The sequence below is a fragment of the Aythya marila genome (genome assembly GCF_965140915.1).
Source record: "Aythya marila genome assembly, chromosome: 2".
Classification (NCBI taxonomy): domain Eukaryota; kingdom Metazoa; phylum Chordata; class Aves; order Anseriformes; family Anatidae; genus Aythya; species Aythya marila.
The window spans coordinates 71,022,830-71,040,475 of NC_139043.1; the positions used below are offsets into that span (position 1 = coordinate 71,022,830).

A 17,646-nucleotide genomic window follows, 5' to 3' on the forward strand; every position below is an offset into this window, starting at 1 on the left:
TATACCAGAAGTTAGTTTTTCTCCTTTTTAGAGTAATTGTATGACCTGCTAATATTCATAGATGATACAAGACCCTTTAAATGCCACTTCGAGGCCTTAGGTCTGAATTAAACAATGGACAGTCCTTGTAGGCATCTGCACAGGTAAAAAACAAAACAAAACAAAACAAAAAAAACTCTAACGTTATTAAATGCTGAAATTTCAGGAGCTCAAAGGTTTTTTTTCCTGTGTAATGAGATTTTCACTATATCCTATGATTTGTTTTGAATAATGGTACTGTGCCATGATGTTTATTATTATAAAACTAGGGCAAATATGCACATGACTAAACATATCTGTTCTGCTTTCATGTATTTTGCATTTAGGTTTAGATTGGATATTAGGAAGAATTTCTTCACAGAAGGGGTGGTCAAGCATTGGAATGGGCTTCTCAGGGCAGTAGTGGAGCCCCCATCCCTGGAGGTATTTAAAAGAAATGCGGATGTTACACTAAGAGGCATGGTTTAGTCATCTGACTTTGTAGGTGAGATTAATGGTTGGACTTGATGATCTTGAAGGTCTTTTCCAATCTAGATGATTCTATGATTCCACAAGGTTCTGATCCTATATTTATTTATGACTCGTTCTAACAAATTTAAAAAGAAATGCAGCACATGTATTTCAAGGCATATTCAGGTTCAGATAACCTCACAAGTCATTCCAGGTCTGTATTTAGGAAATGTTCACCAATGAATTGCTGAGAATTAAATGGATTATTTTTATTGTTATGGTAAACCACAGCAAAAAATGTGTAACATTGCTTCAGATTCCAGCTTGTAACAAAATGCTTCTAAAATTTCAAATACAAATGACAGAATGATAAGATTTATTTGCAGTGTGACAACATCAATCATCTGATATATTCAGAAAACTTAAAACAGGATTAGTTTCAAAAAGCATGAAGGATGAAACATGACTTGTTTTCACAAGTATTTAGTTCCTATGGGTTACAGCTGTTGTGTGCTGACAGGGCTGCGCCACTTTGGCCAACCAGGAATATCTCTCCAAACCATGCTGCAAATCTCAGTCTATCCACTTCCACAGTACTTCCAATACTGCTTTTTTTTTTTTTCTTTCTTTTTTTTTTTTCTGAATGAACAAACCACAGACAGCGTATCATCAGGTAACTGTGGTGAAGTCCATAATTCGAAGTTCCATTTCAAATGTAAGCATGGACTTTCTGTTGCAGTCTTTTTCTATTTTCTTTTTCTTTCTTTCCTTTTTTTTTTCAAAGACCCTATAAGCAAGCAATTTCCACTGACTTCAAAAATCCCACATCCGCATAGCAGAAATTAGCATTTTACCTACCATTCTTATCACTCTTTCTGTAAGATGTGCTTAATTTTTGAAGCTAAAGCTGCACCACCAGCATAGTAAAAAGCTGTAGAAAATGCCAATGTCTCAATCCCTGATATCTGCCAAATCTTTATTGCAATGTGCGCTGCCCTGAACACTTACAGTTCCAATGTTTTCATTTGTCTTGCTCCATTTTATCCCCTCCTGAAAATAACCTGTGATAGGTACTGAGTATCTGCAGCTGCTATACACAACCTTTTCTGCAGTACAGATACTTCCATCTGTTGCACTGATAAGAGTTCAAACTATATTAAAATCACAGAATCGTAAAATATCCTGAGTTGGAAGGGACCCACAAGGACCATTGAGTCCAGCTCCTGGGTCCACACAGGATCACCCAAAAATCAGGCCATTTGTCTGAGAGCATTGTCCAAATGCTTCTTGAACTCCGGTGGGCTTGGTGCTGTCCTGGGGAGCATGTTCCAGTGACCGATTATTAAATCTGCAGATGGCAAATACAGTAGTGGGTGCATAAAACTGTACTTGGGCAATCTGTGGAAAAGACTGTGGCCTGTGAAATAAATAGTTAAGTTTAGCTGCGTTTTATGATGATGGTAGTAATGATGTTGCTTTTCATATCAAGACATACAGTTACAAACTGTTCGTTTAAACTTCCTTAAGATGCTATACCTCCCTGTTGCTGTTGCCAGTAATAGGGAAATACATGTAACCTTAGATTATGCCATGCAAAGGGCTCCTTCGTTATGGCTATTTCCTCTCTTTTCTTTTGCCCACACTGAAATATTTCTAGCAGCTTCAATTTAAAGAGAAGCTGTTACCCAATTTCAGGTGATCTGATTTAAAAGCTTCCTGTCGCTTGCAAACAGCTCAGTATCTTTTCAGCACAGCTTCAAAAGCACAAGTGCTTCCTTACCAGTTTGGACAACTATGGACTATCAGAGTCTGTGGAGGAAGACAACCTGACAAGGTCCCTGGGATAAGTGTGGCTTTAAGAAATCACACTGTCAAGTGGCACGGCAGTATGATCCCTCCCTAGGGACACAAACCTCTGTAGAGCACAGTGCTCAAGCCAGTGACACTAGCTCTGTGTGACTGTGGCCCCTGGGTACCTAAGTTTTCCACCCAAGTAGGACAGACAGGAAGCCTTGAGTGCTCCAACCTCTCTTCCTCTCTGGTTTTACAGGCTGAACTCTGACCTCTTTTGTACCAACAAATGACAGCCAAGTAGATGCTTCTGAGTAATTTTCCCCAGACAGACACTGTGTACCAGGTAATCTAAACTGGCAAAATCCAAAAGGGACTTTGTAAGAGGTTTGTTGCCATTGGTTTATAGTCCTGTGGAACAGTTGGCTGACATGATGAAATACTCTAGAGGCCACCCCTGAAAAAGCAATGCTTCTAAATGTTTCTTTGGAAAGATCCTGAAGAAATGAATAGTCAGTGGAGCAGTATACAGTTGGTTTAACTTCTGTAACTTTCTTTTTCCATTTCCACTTTCAGATGACAGTGCAAAAAGTTCTTCATCCCCAGCTTCCAAACACTCTACGAGAACAAACCTATTTGTGCCACTGAAACTGTAATGACGTATTTGATATCCTTAAATCCACAAGAAATCCCAGATATTTGGTAAAGCCAGTTTGGGGTGCTATACGAAAAATACAGGTAGTTGATAATCTCCCAGTCTAATTTCCTGTTAGATTTTCAATTAAATCTTTCACAAAGGAAGAAAAATATAAACCAGGGCAAGGACTTATTTTTTTTTATCTGATTGCATTTTATACACTTTCTATGTGCAAAAAAAAAAAAAAGTAATAAAAATTGATCAGTAGCATGTGTCCCATTTGTTTCACATAGAACACAGCCTATCTCTGTAAAGCTTTATGTGGCTTGTCAACAAAATCACACTGAACTAGGTAGTAATAATAATGACAGTGCTTATACAAGAAGTTAGCTTGATCATACATATTGCAGATGTCATTCTACTTTCAACTGGCTTATCACACCTAACTTGAAGAGAGAACTATGAAATCCATATGCTAGAAGAAAGGCTACTGGGGATGGAACATCCTCCTGAATTTAATGAACAGCTAACCTGGTGTGTCAGTTCATGAAAACACCACAATAAATTGCTTTTCTTCAAAATGATTACAACAAAACCACTCACTGACTTGCTCACTCTTCTTTTAGAAATACAAAAACAAGCATAGAATACTTCCTGGCTGATCACTACCTAGTAAGAACGTGAACCAGCCAGTCAAAATAAGTCATATTCCTGAAACACTTCTCAAAAAAACAGGCATCCAGATTTACAGTTAGTTTTATGCAATGTCTTGTATAACACAGTATGTTATTACTAGAAAGATGAGATCTTTGCTAGAGGACATGGAAACAACACCTTGAGCCCTTTTTAATGAAAAAATGTGTGCTGCCTCTGATGTTTGCTAAAGTCAGAGAGGGCTAGTGTTTTAAAATTCCCATCCGAAAGATTCAAGTCAGAAAAATATGAATACGCTTAATGACATTTCAAGCCAGTAACCACATCTTCAAAATTGGGTACTGTTGCTGGCTTTATCTTCTTACAAGGAACATACGTGACCTTTATCAAATTTCTAGGAAATGCATAAAGGATGAATCCAACAATCTTTTGCATGGAAAGGCAGTGATTTAAAAAAACAACTGTGAGAAAAATGTCAAAGGTCTAGCTTGTCCTATTTTGCATGGGTTTTCCGCATTATTCACTAATATTGGCAGAAAAAGTTTGGTTCCTATCAACAGCTCCACATTTCTGTTGCCAAAAATTCGAAGTTGTGTCTTAGGCTGGTTCTAAAGTGTTTGATTACTTCTCACGATCCTCCTATGAAATAGCTCAACAAACATTTGTAGGATGTTCCCCCTCCCATTGTCTTTCTTCCAACCTCTCCTCTCCTAAGACAGAGGAAGAGAGCCAAAGTATTCAAAGACCAAGCTAACATAGGGAACGGTCCTTCTCTGGTGTCCAGTAATTCCTGTTTTGATAACTGTTGGCTGAGTTTTCATTTAGTAAATCCTGTCACACTGAAGTTTTCAGTGTCAAGTTTACCAGTTGGCTCTGGCTATTTGGCTTTGCCCTGTCACACCTGCATGAACTGCACTGCCAGAATGGCATGTGACAGACCCAATACATATCAGCATGAAATGACCAGACTACTGTATAAGTGCTGAGCACTGTCCTATCTGTAGCTTTGTGTCTTATAAAGGCAGGAGTCAATGGTAAGTAATTAGAGGGAAATATCTAGTGCCCTGTGGTTAAGACTTCCACATACATGCAAGTGGGAGAAAATGGGGTGAAATGGCTCTCAGGTATTTTTTCTGTCTCAAGAAGGTTGTGCAAACATCGTGTATGAAGAGAGAGCCCTGAGGGGGTAGGAGTCTGTGTAGTTAGAAAATGACGACTGATGAGTGTTCATCGTAATGTGCTGTTTTGTTATTGTTGTTGTTCTTTTGCAATGCTTTTATCCTAATTCAGCCTCTCTAGTTTTGGGCTGGCATCTGCTGTTGATCATGCCTCAGGTGACTGAAAGGCCACCTGAGGTCAGCTCCTATTAGCCCTCTGCCGAAACACCTCCTCCCTCCTCTCCTACAGCCGCTGCCAGTCCCCACCACCGCTAGGCCTTGCCCTGTCCACACCGCCGGCAGTGCTGAAATCGGAGGCTGCAGCCCCAGCCCCCAGGCAGAAAGATGAAGAGACACCCACTCGGGGAGAGGGACACCTGTCTCTGGATGACTATCAGGGCTGTCCCAAAAAGGAGAGCTACATTTTTTCTGCCTCTTGCTGCCTCCTATTTCGAAAGAAACTGGAAATGCAGGGCATGTATCAGGGCTTTATCTTAAAAAAGAAGTTGGTGTACTAAAATTTCAACCAAATTTACTCTGCCTACCTAAGTAAGGAGAACATGGCCTAGAAATGAAAAGCAAGAACAAGCATTTTTGCAAGACTCTTACTCTAATCTTAAATGCCCGCTACTCTGTGACCATCACAAGGCTCTCAGCTTTACTTGTTGACACTATCCACTCGCTTCCCAATGTCAAAGCTGTATGAAAGTATGCCCTGGGAGCAGTTTAAATGAAGACTCTAAATCCAAAATAACATAATTTCAGAGCATTCAGCTTTCACTTGACCCAAGATGCACCAAGGAACGGTACTTTTTAACAGGCAGTCAGGAGGCATATGAATAATTAGGACAGCAGTGGCAACAATGAACTCAGTGAAAAAGGGAAATCCTTCCCATTTCAAAAACTAATGCAGAGGAGGACACACGGGAGGGCTGGGAGACTAGCTATGGCACACTACCCTTGGGCACTTAGTGCCTGTATTCATGAACAACAACCAGCATAATAAGGAAGAGAATAATACAAAAGCAACAAACAAAGCCAATAGGGGACTCCAGGACCACAGGAAAAAAAAACAAAACAAAACAAACAACAAAAAAAAACAGACTCAGAGAAGCCAAAATGCTCCCCAGTTAAAACATTTGACAAAGTGCCAGAATATTGACAACAGGAAGCAACCTTGGAGGGGTGAGCCGGCTGCTGCAGATGGGCACTATCCCAGGGAGGTGGAGAATGTGGATCCTGAAGCCATGAGAGCTATGGAGCATGACAGCGGGAAGCCCTTTGGGATGCATTCCCCAGCAAGTGCCCATTGAACGGTTGTCACTCACACCTGTATGAAGGAGATCTAAACCACTGCTGTTTCCATGACTGCTGAGGAGGAAGACATTCCCTAAGGTGGGACCACAGCCATTACCTTTATTTTACCAAATTCTATTTTGATTACTTTTAAGTGGAAGAAAGCACGGAGGAGGTACAAACTAATATCACATGTATATGCACACAAAGAACATTTGCCTTAATCACAAGTGACACAGTATCTGCAGCACTGCTCCTCCTTTTGTTTTTCACTTCTCACAGAAACAGCTGTGGCTACTGCTTCTCTTCCTGCGTTACATCCCCAAAGTAAAAAGCAAGCTCATTTACTATCACCACGTATTTCATAAAACTGTATCTTCTCATTTTTATAAATTAAATCTCTGCAAAGACTGTTATAACACTTGTTTGTATGCACACAGCAAATTTAATCTATATAGGTCCCATGCCTGTCAGTTTGGCAGTTCTGTCATACTGCCTTTTTATTAGCATTCTCTCCATCTATGCTGAAGCATTCCTCACAGATCTTTCCTGAAATGGATATTGCCACTTTTTCCCTGATCAGATCTTCTCACTAGGCTCCAAAGTGTAGTCAGCTTCAGTCAGGAAGGGACTTTTGGGGGCCGGCATAAAGCAGGTTGCCCAGGGTTGCAACGGGGTAAATACTGAGCACTTTGGAGGAGATGTTGCAGAGAAGACTCCACAGCTTCTCTGGACATCCCATTCCAGTGGTCGCAAAGCCACCCTCACCTGAATCTTCACATACAACAGGAACTGGATCAGAAGATCCACGGCCATCTCTCCTGCACATTAGGGCCCACAATCCCAGTTTGAGTCAAAATTTCAATTTTCCCAGATTTCACCTTCCTTTTCAACAGCCTCTTTTGTATCATTGCTTTGTACTACCTCTCCTTCGTGCTGTCTTTCACTGAAGATCTCGTCAATAATTTATCTATATTTTCACCTCACTGCAAGAAATTATTTAGCTCTGCTTGCCTTTCAATTTTCACTCTTCCCTTTCTGCTGTTATTAGCTTTAGCACAGCTATAATTCACCATACAATGGAATAGTATTTTTCAGTTATTTGTTTCTTTTGTGTTTCTAAGTTCATACATTGCATATGAAAAGCTGGGCTACTCCTCTCTCATTTTTTCATTTATTAAGAGGTATTTTTTCACATAACGTTACCTCCCATTCCCAATTACAAAACCCTGTATTTCATCTAAGTCCACTTTTTTTTTTTCTTTTTTTTCTCCTTAAAAAATTCAGTCTAGGCAAAGACCCAAATTGAAAAAAAAAATAATCCAAACAAGTATTTTAACATATCTGCAAAATACTTTTGCCAATTGCAAGAATAAGGAAAATTAATGAGTTTTGTTGATTTTTAAACCATTTTTCTTGAACTTCTCATGCCAAAAAAAAAAAACTTAATATATGTGGAATTTGGTGAAAGCTTCAGAAATTTGGCAGAGTCTATCTATCCATCAAAAGTGCCTTTCAAACAGACCAAAGTTTGGCCAACCATCTGCCACCCACCAGTTGCACTGGTTCAGCAGAACCTGTTAGACTTCTTCAACTGCACACAAATCTTGCCTATATTCCAGCTGTATTGAGTATGCTCCTGGGTATTAGGCTCGGAGCACTTAAGGTCAAGCAGCACATAGCAGAGACTGGGTAGGTTCATGTCCTCAAGGAGAACAAGGAAACACTACCTCTATCATTAGCTCGAAGAAAAAAGAAAGCATTTCTCTTTCCATGGGTTGAAAAAGCAGTACCCTATGAGATTTCTTTCTGTATGAAACAATGAGGTGATTTATTCTCCTATCTCAGCTCTTGTGGAAAGTATACGGAAGGCCAGATCCATAAGATTTACTGCTTTAGCTCTCTTAGTTCTGTACACTCCCCATTCTTTGTTGGTGATTAAGATCCCACATCCTCCTACTTGGAAGACAAATAATTGGCATTTCCTCTCAATTCCCTTTTCACATGAAATTAAGGGATGAAATAATTATATACAGCAAATTGTGACAGCCAACAATTGAATTCTGGGCTGTCAATACAGAAGCAAGATATTACAGTATCATCACAGGTATTACCCTACCACTTCATGGCTACTGTAGAGATTAACCTACTGCTATTTTTGTTTAGATTTACTAATTTTGCCACTGCCAGAACTGGCAATCAGTTCAGAAGGGTGAGTAACTTAGCTGGAGAATGGCCATGCAAACAGATGCTTTGGTGTCTGGTGCAACTCCTAAGTGGAAGCCTCCTTAAATGGATCTCATGCTAGGGGAACCTTCTGCAGAAATAAACCTTTGAGACTCTTAGTTTAAGTGGTAGGTGCCCAGGATGCTTAGATTGCAGAAGACAGTGAAGTTCAGCCCCTGTGATAATGTGCAGGATGGGACCAAAATGGTTTAGGATTATGGATCTGTAAGGGTGGAAACTCATTGTGCAGAAATAGATTTTTGCCTTAAAACCACTTTCGGATGTACTGAAGTGAAAGATAGTTACTCAGAAGTTGATAATGTCAGAACTGTGAGATGCCTGCCTTTAGTTGTCTGCCCCTCTCTTCTTCCCACAAAGTAGTTCAAATTCATTAACAGCTAGCATCAACCCGGAGTAAACAAACTCCAATCCTTCCATTGTCAGTGGAGTTTCCCTAGTCATTCAGAGCTCCCTGTAAGCTTCGTCACACTTGTGTGCTAGTCAAAATATGTAAAGTGATTGAGCTTCTGCAATTTAATGAACATTACTTGCACATGCTGAAAGGTTAAAGCAAACTGAAGCAAGTGTCTGCCGACTTTGTTCTTTGTTCATTCAGCTTTGGTAAATGTACTCTCTCTCTCCCACTGGAGACAGAAAAGGTAAGGAGCCTGCTGAGCAAGTGTACAACATTCTTGGCTTGTCATATGGGTAGACTTCCAAAGAAAGGCAAATAACTGCAGGTCTTTCATTGTACTCAGTACTGCATTATGTCAGAAAGGAAAATAAAGAAAAACAAAACAAAACAAAACAACCTATAAAGTACATGTCAAAGATACTACGATTACAAAAAATGCATATAACCATCAAATAAGGCTTCCGTCTCTGACTCAATATGTGGGAGCCTGTCCAGCTGTCCCTGAGCACACAGTACAGCAGTACCTTTAGGTGTACTTGGTGCACTATGCAATTATCTGCTCTCTTTTATCTCACTCTTAAAGCATTTATCTCCCCGTGTGGCCCAGCATGAAGTGGTTACTTATGTGCCAAGGCTCTGCCCAACTTCAGCTGAGCAGAACCTGTCTGAGGGCTGTGATTTTCATCAGCTGCTGTGTCAGGAGAGGGGAGCAGGGCTGGTTAAGGTCTGTCACGAAGCAGCTGTTCCCTCCAGCACGCTGCCGGCTGCACAAAGCACAGTTTGTTAGGTGTGAGTGTGGAGCCGCAGAGAGCTGCCAGATTAGCTCATGTCTTAATTGCTTAGAAGAGAGAAACAGAAGGCACCCCGATGACCAGCCTAAATACAAACTTGGTGTTTCCGCTGTTGGAAACATCTGCTGTAAACCAAGTCCATAACATCAGTAAGAAAACCTGTCATTTCTATCTGTTTTTCTTTCCTTTTCATTCTTATTCTTCGTACTAGTTATTTACTCAGATGAGATTAAAGTTACTCAGTTGAATTGGAAACAAACTCTGGATGGTGACAATGATTTTGTTTCTCTAGGACTGGTGAATTTATTACAAAACATGCTTTGAAGCACTTCCAGTTATTACAGCACTTTCCGATACTCCAGTACCTGCAGAAAGCAATGCTCTCACCACACCAGTAATTCTGCCTCCAGACTTTGACCTAATGTACCTGTTTAAAATAAATGGGAAGTCGGTGGAAGGGATGTGAGAGTGGAGAAAGGCAGAAAGGTAAACCGGAAGAGTTTCCGCAAAGTAAATTTTTTCTTTTAGAAAATCCAATCTTCTACGCCCCCAGCCTAAGTTTTGAGAACCTTGAAATTTTCTGCCGGTTCTTGCAGGTGATGTTTACAGGATTGGCTAACATTTCCTTTTAAAAATAGCTTGACTATTTCTCCCGGTATTCAATGACATGAAGTCAACAAGTTAACTCACAATGAAATTATTGCACACGTCTTTTTGCAGTCAGTGTGTGTGTGGCACAAATAACTAAAAAGCTTCTCTTGAAATCAGGCACCCTTTTTCAAAAGCCCTATCTTTCACATGAGGAAGCACGGGAGTATTTCCATGTGAGCAAGGCTGAAAATACCCTCTCTGACAAAGGAGAGCAGGAGACCATGGGCGAACGTGACTGCTGTTTCTTATGTGATTTTATGGCAGCTGGGAGCCCAATTGCTGCTGTTATAATAAATGACCTTCCACGATAATGGAAGTAGAGGTAATATGCCAATTAAACTGAAATGCAATCAGGCTAGATATGCTCGGTCCTTACTGTATTCAATAGTAAAGAGGAAAAATGAAAAATACATCAATATTTCAATCTTTTCCTCTGCACCTCTTGGGAACACATAAGTTACAGAGAGACAAAAAAAGCTTTCCTTCTGAATATACAGGGACATATTCTAGTGCCAGGGGTTTTCTGGTGTACCATCTAAATACCTGGCAAAATCCTCTTACATCTTCAGCAAAGCCTTGGCTTCTTCTATGAAGAATTCCTTCTGTGGTACCCAGGCAGTCTTATTCTCAGGGAAGATGAGACTTAGAAACACCCTGGGAGTTGTAGCAAGGCTTGTAACTTTTATTTCTCTGTGTCTGGCAGGGATGGATTTTAACAAGTGCAATCACAAGCTGCTTTGTGAGTATTGCTGATTATGCCAAGTATGTGATATAATTTGATACCTAATTTCAGAGGTGTCTACCCATGGGTTCAGAAAATGCAAATTTAAAAATACACGTATCTTAAAATCCCTTCCAGCTCAAGTGGTGATCAGACACATAGTGGGTGGGTTCCTCCACTGACTGAAGAACTGTCAATGCTGCTGTAGTAATTCTTAAACAGGTTCTGTTGTCTAACAGCATCTCTACAGATACCTTCAGCAGTGGAGCACCACCTATCAGGAGACATTTTATGCATAAGCTGAATGATCCGCCAGCCCTGTGCCTACACCAAGTTTAGCTCAAAGTATAAAACTATCTATCTTTACTGACCCCTTTTCTCACATTCATTTTGACCTCATGCTATCATCCCTTATTAATAAAAGTCACCATTTCAACAGTAATGATAAAATTTGCCTACTAACCCTCTCCCTCACACTTCTCTACTTGAACCGGACAGTTAACCTTATAGCTCATTTGCATTTATCTTACACAAGCACAAGACCTTGACTTGCTACGTTCAGTAAAAACACTGACAGATTTCCAGAAGCCTAAGTAGAGATAACACTGAAACACTGAAGGACAGCAGATAATTTTGTCTAGCAAGTTCTCTGAGTGGCTGATTTTAAATCATGCATTTCCTCCTGGATTTCAAAAGTGGCAACAAATGCACTGAAGTCAGACTACCTACCATGCCTTCATGAGTACTCTACATTGTGCAGAGGCCTGACCCGGAGAGCAGTCTCCTGCCACAGTCCCCCCACTCCCAGACCATTTCTGTTCTGCTTTGAGTCATTTAACACCCTGTTTCCACAAAATCAGAGGAAATGCAATCTCTTTTCCATCTCGTCCTCTCGCTGATGTGCAGGGAAGTAAGTTCACAGGATGTAAAGCATTAATTTAGCACAGCTAAAATTTATCTCTGAGCTGCTTTAATATGAAATGCAAAATTGGCTTTGGGTAGGCATCCTGCCAAGATGCTTACCGAGGGGAAAAGAGTTGAGTCTGACACAACTGCAGTTGCGGGGATTGGAAAATTGAGCTGGCTCGCTTTGATAGTGTAGTATAGACTATTAGCTAGTTTTAATCAGTGTATTCTTCAAGACACTGCTCTGTCTGCAAGAACAATGGATTAGAACTTATCCTTTGCTGAAATCTTCAAAGCCAGAGGATAAAGTACAACATAAGGTACAAGGCTGAAAGAAAAAAGACTCTCATTTGCAAAGCCCTGGATGCACGGATAATAAGGGGGCTGGTGTTACTATGGGCAAGTCAACAGTCTCTGTAACTAGGTGTATTTTGCCTTACCAAAACTTGAAAACTGTGGGGTGGGGTTGGTGCCCACAAATCCCAAAGCGGCTTATTTCTATGATAATCTACCCAAATCGCCTGCGTTCTGTCTGGCTATACTGACAACTCAGACAGGGCAATAAAGCAGAAAACAAAGAGTGGGTTTCGTTTCAGCTTTGGTTTCTGAAACTGTGCATGTAAACAGCTTATATTGTGTGCGCAGGTCTTCAGAAAAGCATAGCAGAAGAAACCTTAATGACTTCATTGGGGTTAAACCCACTGGGGTTAAACCTTGGGGTTTAACGACAGTTTTATTACCCTTCTGTCCGCACAACTTGCACACATATTCTATCCTCAGTCATCTGTTTATTTAGAAGCACTGTTTGTCTACCTAGAACAATACCCACAGTCGATACATCCTTTTTAAAGCATGATGAGAAAAGACTGATAAAAAGCAGTAGGTGCTATGCTCGTCACCATGTTTCTACTGACTCCAGCTTCTCTGCTAGTGAAATCCTAGCCTGTTTTGCTAGGCTGCTGGGCTTTCTTTGTCCAGTCTTGCACAGCACTGGGGCAGAATCATGAACGCTCCCAAAACAGCTTCCCAGGTGTCATAACACTAAGAGAACCAGCTTGGACTACAGTGGGCATACCAACTGGGGGTAAACATAATGAAAGTCTTGTAGGGGTGAGGTGTAATAATAGAATACAAACACTGCAGAAGCTAGCATGAAGCCAACAGTACACAGTGATCCTGGCAGGACTCTCTTTTTTGACTTATGTGGAAATGAGGATAACCACAGTGACTGTGGAACACTTCTGGGAAGTAAGAGCCAGAAAGGCACAAAGGGTGTTGAGTCTCAAGGTGGAGGTCAGGAACAAATTAGTCTGTGCTGGTTTTGACAAATAAATTCTTTTGGTCTTTAGGAAAATGAGGTTCTGGAACAGACCTTGTACGGTGGTAGGGCGAGCAAACATCTGAAATACTCTGAAGTAGCCAGTACTGGTTTACGTCTTGCAAAAAAAAAATCTGGAAGGTATGCTTGCAAAGAAAATTTAAGATAACGCCACTTGTTGGTTTTAATCACTACTCCCTCCGGTCATGTTCCTGCTGTTAACCTGTTTGTTTTGAGCAAGAGAGAACAAGAGATTTGTTCACACTAGTCACAGGTCTCAAAGGACAATTTTTAACTGGAGCTAACACTTGCTTGTATTCTGCTGGAATGCGAGGCGCGCTCTAGCCGAGGAGCTACAGTCTTAGAGCTGTAGGAGTATTGTGGGACGGTCCTCCAAAGCACTCTCATTTCGAAGTGGTGATCCTAAAGAGAGGTTTTCAAAACCAGATTACCAGAAGTGTAAAAGCATAGTTCTCTGCTCCAGGTGTTTAAACACTTCAGTGATGCTGCACAGCTCATATCATTTCTGATCTCTCTGTTTGAACTCTTTGCCCCAAAGAGTCAAAAACATGGCTGCGGTAAGTGCAAAGTGAAAGCAGGTGTCATGACACCTCTCTTTTCAACAGTGAATCTTGGACAAAGGTGTTCTTAACAATTGCCTGAACCTAGCTGAGCGTTCCTGCTACTTCCATAAAATTTAGGTTAATTAGGCTTGAGACAGCAAAGCAGCTGGATATGAAGAAACGGCGCATTTAAGAGTTTGGTGCACCAAGGAAGTTATCTCCTCTTATACCTCCTATTTCCAAAAATGTTTTATTGTCTTCACAGTATCTGGTACCAATTCTCACAGACCGTGTAAAAGCAGGCAAGTGCTGCTACTGGAACTGAATTAAATAGCCGAGGAGGACTCCTGAATTCCCTCAGTGTGACTGAAAGTCACCAGTGTCTAGAAGCGGTCTGGGCTCTCCTGTAACCCTGTGTGCAATGACAGGGAGGTCTGCACTGTGAAGCCATTCATTAGTGGCTTTTGAAACAGGGAGAAAGGTTCCCAGAGAGAGCAGAGGGAAAATAATGTGTTCTTCAGCAAGAGGGAGGTTAATCTGAAACCATCTTGACAAAGCTTACCAGCTCCTCTTGTAATTTAGGGGAAAGACAGCTCTTTTGATGGGGCTCTGAATCTGAAATAATCTCTTTTTCTTTCAGGTTAAATGATCCAAAAAGAGCCTTTTCCCTCAGATCATCCTACATTTACTGTAAACAGTGAATTTCCTGAAATTGGTTAGTGTGCCTTGACAGTGTACAGTAGAGATCTTAGCCCTCACTGAGCACCGGAGTCCAATCCCCAGAAAAACTTCTCCCTAACACTGCTGCTAGTGGGTAGCATACAAATCCCAGTGGGTTTCTCGCTTGTGGGTTGACCTAACTGATTCAGCTTTCTTTAGGTCACCATGCACTCTACCAAAGGGCAGTAAATTGTGTCATAGAAAATAGCTACTCACAGCTTCCCACACTCAGATGGTTTGGACCTTCTTCATGCTTCCCTTCCCTTCCCCCTTCCCTCCTCCACTGCTTTCCCCTGCAGCTCTCGCTCAGGAATGGAGCAGCTGCTTACACGTTGCCCTGCTGGCATACCCAGCCTGCCCTTTGCAGCTTCCAGCCACCCGTGAGTCTTGGACCTCACCTCAGACAGCTGAATTAGCTTTATGAGCACTGCAAATTACCTCCTACCTTGCTGTTAGGTAAGACCAAAGTGCTTTAAACATAACAAAAGGATGGCATTTTCGTAAACGCAGAAGCAGAAGAAATCATTTCAGTGGAACTTCTCCTTTGTGCTTTTATCGACTCATATAAACTTCCTTATCTATAAGGCAACTCCCTTACCACTTGTGTTCTCTTTTTGGAAGAGACTTTATGCTTAGAAGAGACTTTATGCTTCAATCTAATTTTAGTGTACAATATTGGGGGAAAATCTTTGGTGATGTTAAAGTGGAGGAGAACTGCCATCACTTCAAATTCAAGCTGCCAGTGTCACTTACTTGTCAACACCACACTACAGTGCCAAAATCTCATTCTATAACAGGAATTGAGCTGCAATAATTCTGTGACTCGGTTAACATCTCAATTGTATTCTCAGTTAAACAAATACATTTAAAATCTGGGTGAAGAATTTTTTTTTTTTTACATGACTTACTTCACTCCAAACAAAAGACAGGGCCGCTCAAATACATACTCAGCTACTACAAATTCTTCATTGCAGACAGCAACAGATCTGCTGATGTTGATCAAAAGGCTTTAAGGAAAATAAGGCATTTCTTTTTATTACAGATCTTTTGTGATGTCTCTCCCTCAGGAGGCTATCTTGACTCGTTTTAATAAAGATGCCTTTGAGGAAGCAGATGCTTGTCACAGTGGTATCTAGTGGATTAAGCCTTTTCTCCCTGAAAGCTGGGGGCTTTGTAACTGAAAAGCCTTGAATTATAGGCATTGTAAAATTAAAAGGCAATTCCACTCTGAAGCTCTGATGTGTGCTTATCTTGTAACCCGAGCAGTACAGGACAAAGAGGAATAGTTCTAACCTTTTTCAGTCGTGGCATTTATTTGGGGATCAAATTCTGAGTGCCAGTTTGGGCTAGCACGACTGTGTTCCCTGTCTGCTCTTACACCTTTGGAGAAAGATCCATGGTGCTAATGAAGCTACTGTCAATGATGGTAAAGCATGAAGTTTTCTGCTAAACGTCAGATGGCTGTGGCAGGGTGAATTGGCACTGTCTTCAGGCTTCATGCTTTTGTAACAAGACTCGCAATGCAAACATTCAGTCTAGACTGCCTCCCAGCCCTGGCAAGGACCATCCTTGCCTGTGGTGGGAAAATACTCGCCCTTGCAGCGAGCCTAAGGGCAGGTGCTCACTGATGGACAAAAAGTGTCCCAGTGGAGTTCATGAAGCAACATTAAACATCAAGCCATGTTGTCAGAAGCATACCTGGGAAAGAAATAAATGCTGTAAGGAAAGTAAAGGGAGGAAATATTAAAGGCCTTTTGAAAAAGCCATTCTATTTTTTATTAAAACTTTATAATAGCCACAAGGACTTACGGAATCACAGAATCACTAAATGGTTTGGGCTGGGAGGGACACTTAAGGATCACCTGGTTCCAACCCTCTGCCATGAGCAGGGACACTTCCCACCAGACCAGGTTGCCCAAAGCCCCATCCAGCCTGGCCTTGAGCACCTCCAGGGATGGGGCATCCACAGCTTCTCTGGGCAGCCTGTGCCAGTGCCTCACCACCTTCTGAGTGAAGAATGTCCTCCTAACATTTAATCTAAATCTACCTTATTTTACTTTAAAACCTTTACCCCTTGTCCTGTCACTGCAGGCCCTAGTAAAAAGTCTCTCTCCAACTTTCCTATAAGCCCCCTTTAGGTGTTGAAAGGCTGCAATAAGGTCCCAGACTTTCTGAGATTAGGCTCAAACTGGTATCAAAATACTAATAACTGGAAATGCAAGCTTCTTTTTCATGGTCACATTTCATGAATGAAAAGTAAACGTATACAAAACACTACTTTATGCATGTGGTAGGACCTCATCTTGTAGCCCCTGAACTCAACGCAAAGTAAAAAGTAGCTTTTCTTTGCAGAAGAACTTTTCTTGAGTCCTTTTGTTACCCACAGGTATCCTACCAGAAGACATGGAAGACTGCATCAAGTTCTGCGACCTCCCCCTCTGATCTTGTCCAGCCTCACAAACTCAAGCAGGTGAAACGATATCAGGAAGGGGAAGCAGGAAATGGCACGGTTCTACATGAAGTGGTACTGCTAAGCTTGGCTTTGTTGAATATCGTTTTATTAAGAACATGTTTGTCTTACGGCTGTCTTGCTAAACATTCCTGAAGTTGCAGTTAAAAATCAGTCTTTGTTTTCCGTCCTAAATTCTCATGTTAGATATCTGAAAGCTGTTCATAAAGGTGCCATAATCTTCCAGGCAAGTTTACATTGCACAGCAATGTTTATCTATTTGGAGCGTTATCAGTCAAGGTAGTTCTATGATGAAAGAGTTGTGTAAGTGGTATTTATTTATTTATTTCATCTGAAATGCTGGTTCAGATTAGGATTACAGTTCTGCTCCGGAGATTTGAAGAACTAAAGTGGCTTAAAGCATGCATGAACTTAGCAGGCTTTGTACAGCATTACTGTATGCCGTGTAAAGCAAGCCCAGGTGCCACGGCTGCGCTGGGTGAACGTGCAGGAGCTTTGATTCAGAAAGCCTTTGCCAAGCCCTCGCCAAGCAGCTTTTGAACTTTCTGATTCCAAACTGGGGAGCTCTCCCTGCACGTTGTTTGCCCAGAGCAAGTGAATAAACTACAAAACAAGAATACTGTGGAACTGCACAAAATACCGTATCAGTCAAAGAGGGCATTTCAATAATTTGCCTTTAACCAGAAGCCTTCTTTTTTCCTGCTCCTAGAGAATCTGATATTAACAACATTACATCTTTGCTATTTATTTCTTTGATAGCATTATGTTGCATCCCAGAAGATTATGATTTCCCTTCAGTACAAGGTAGTTTGAAATAAACAGATTTTCAAGGAGGAAAGAG

General features: G+C 41.2%; 1 protein-coding gene across 1 annotated transcript in view; it reads right to left on the reverse strand.

Annotated features, from left to right (window-relative positions):
* The window catches only part of ANKH (ANKH inorganic pyrophosphate transport regulator), a 100,549-nt gene that overhangs the window by 41,968 nt on the left and 40,935 nt on the right, over positions 1–17,646 (reverse strand). The gene's annotated exons all lie outside the window — the stretch shown is intronic.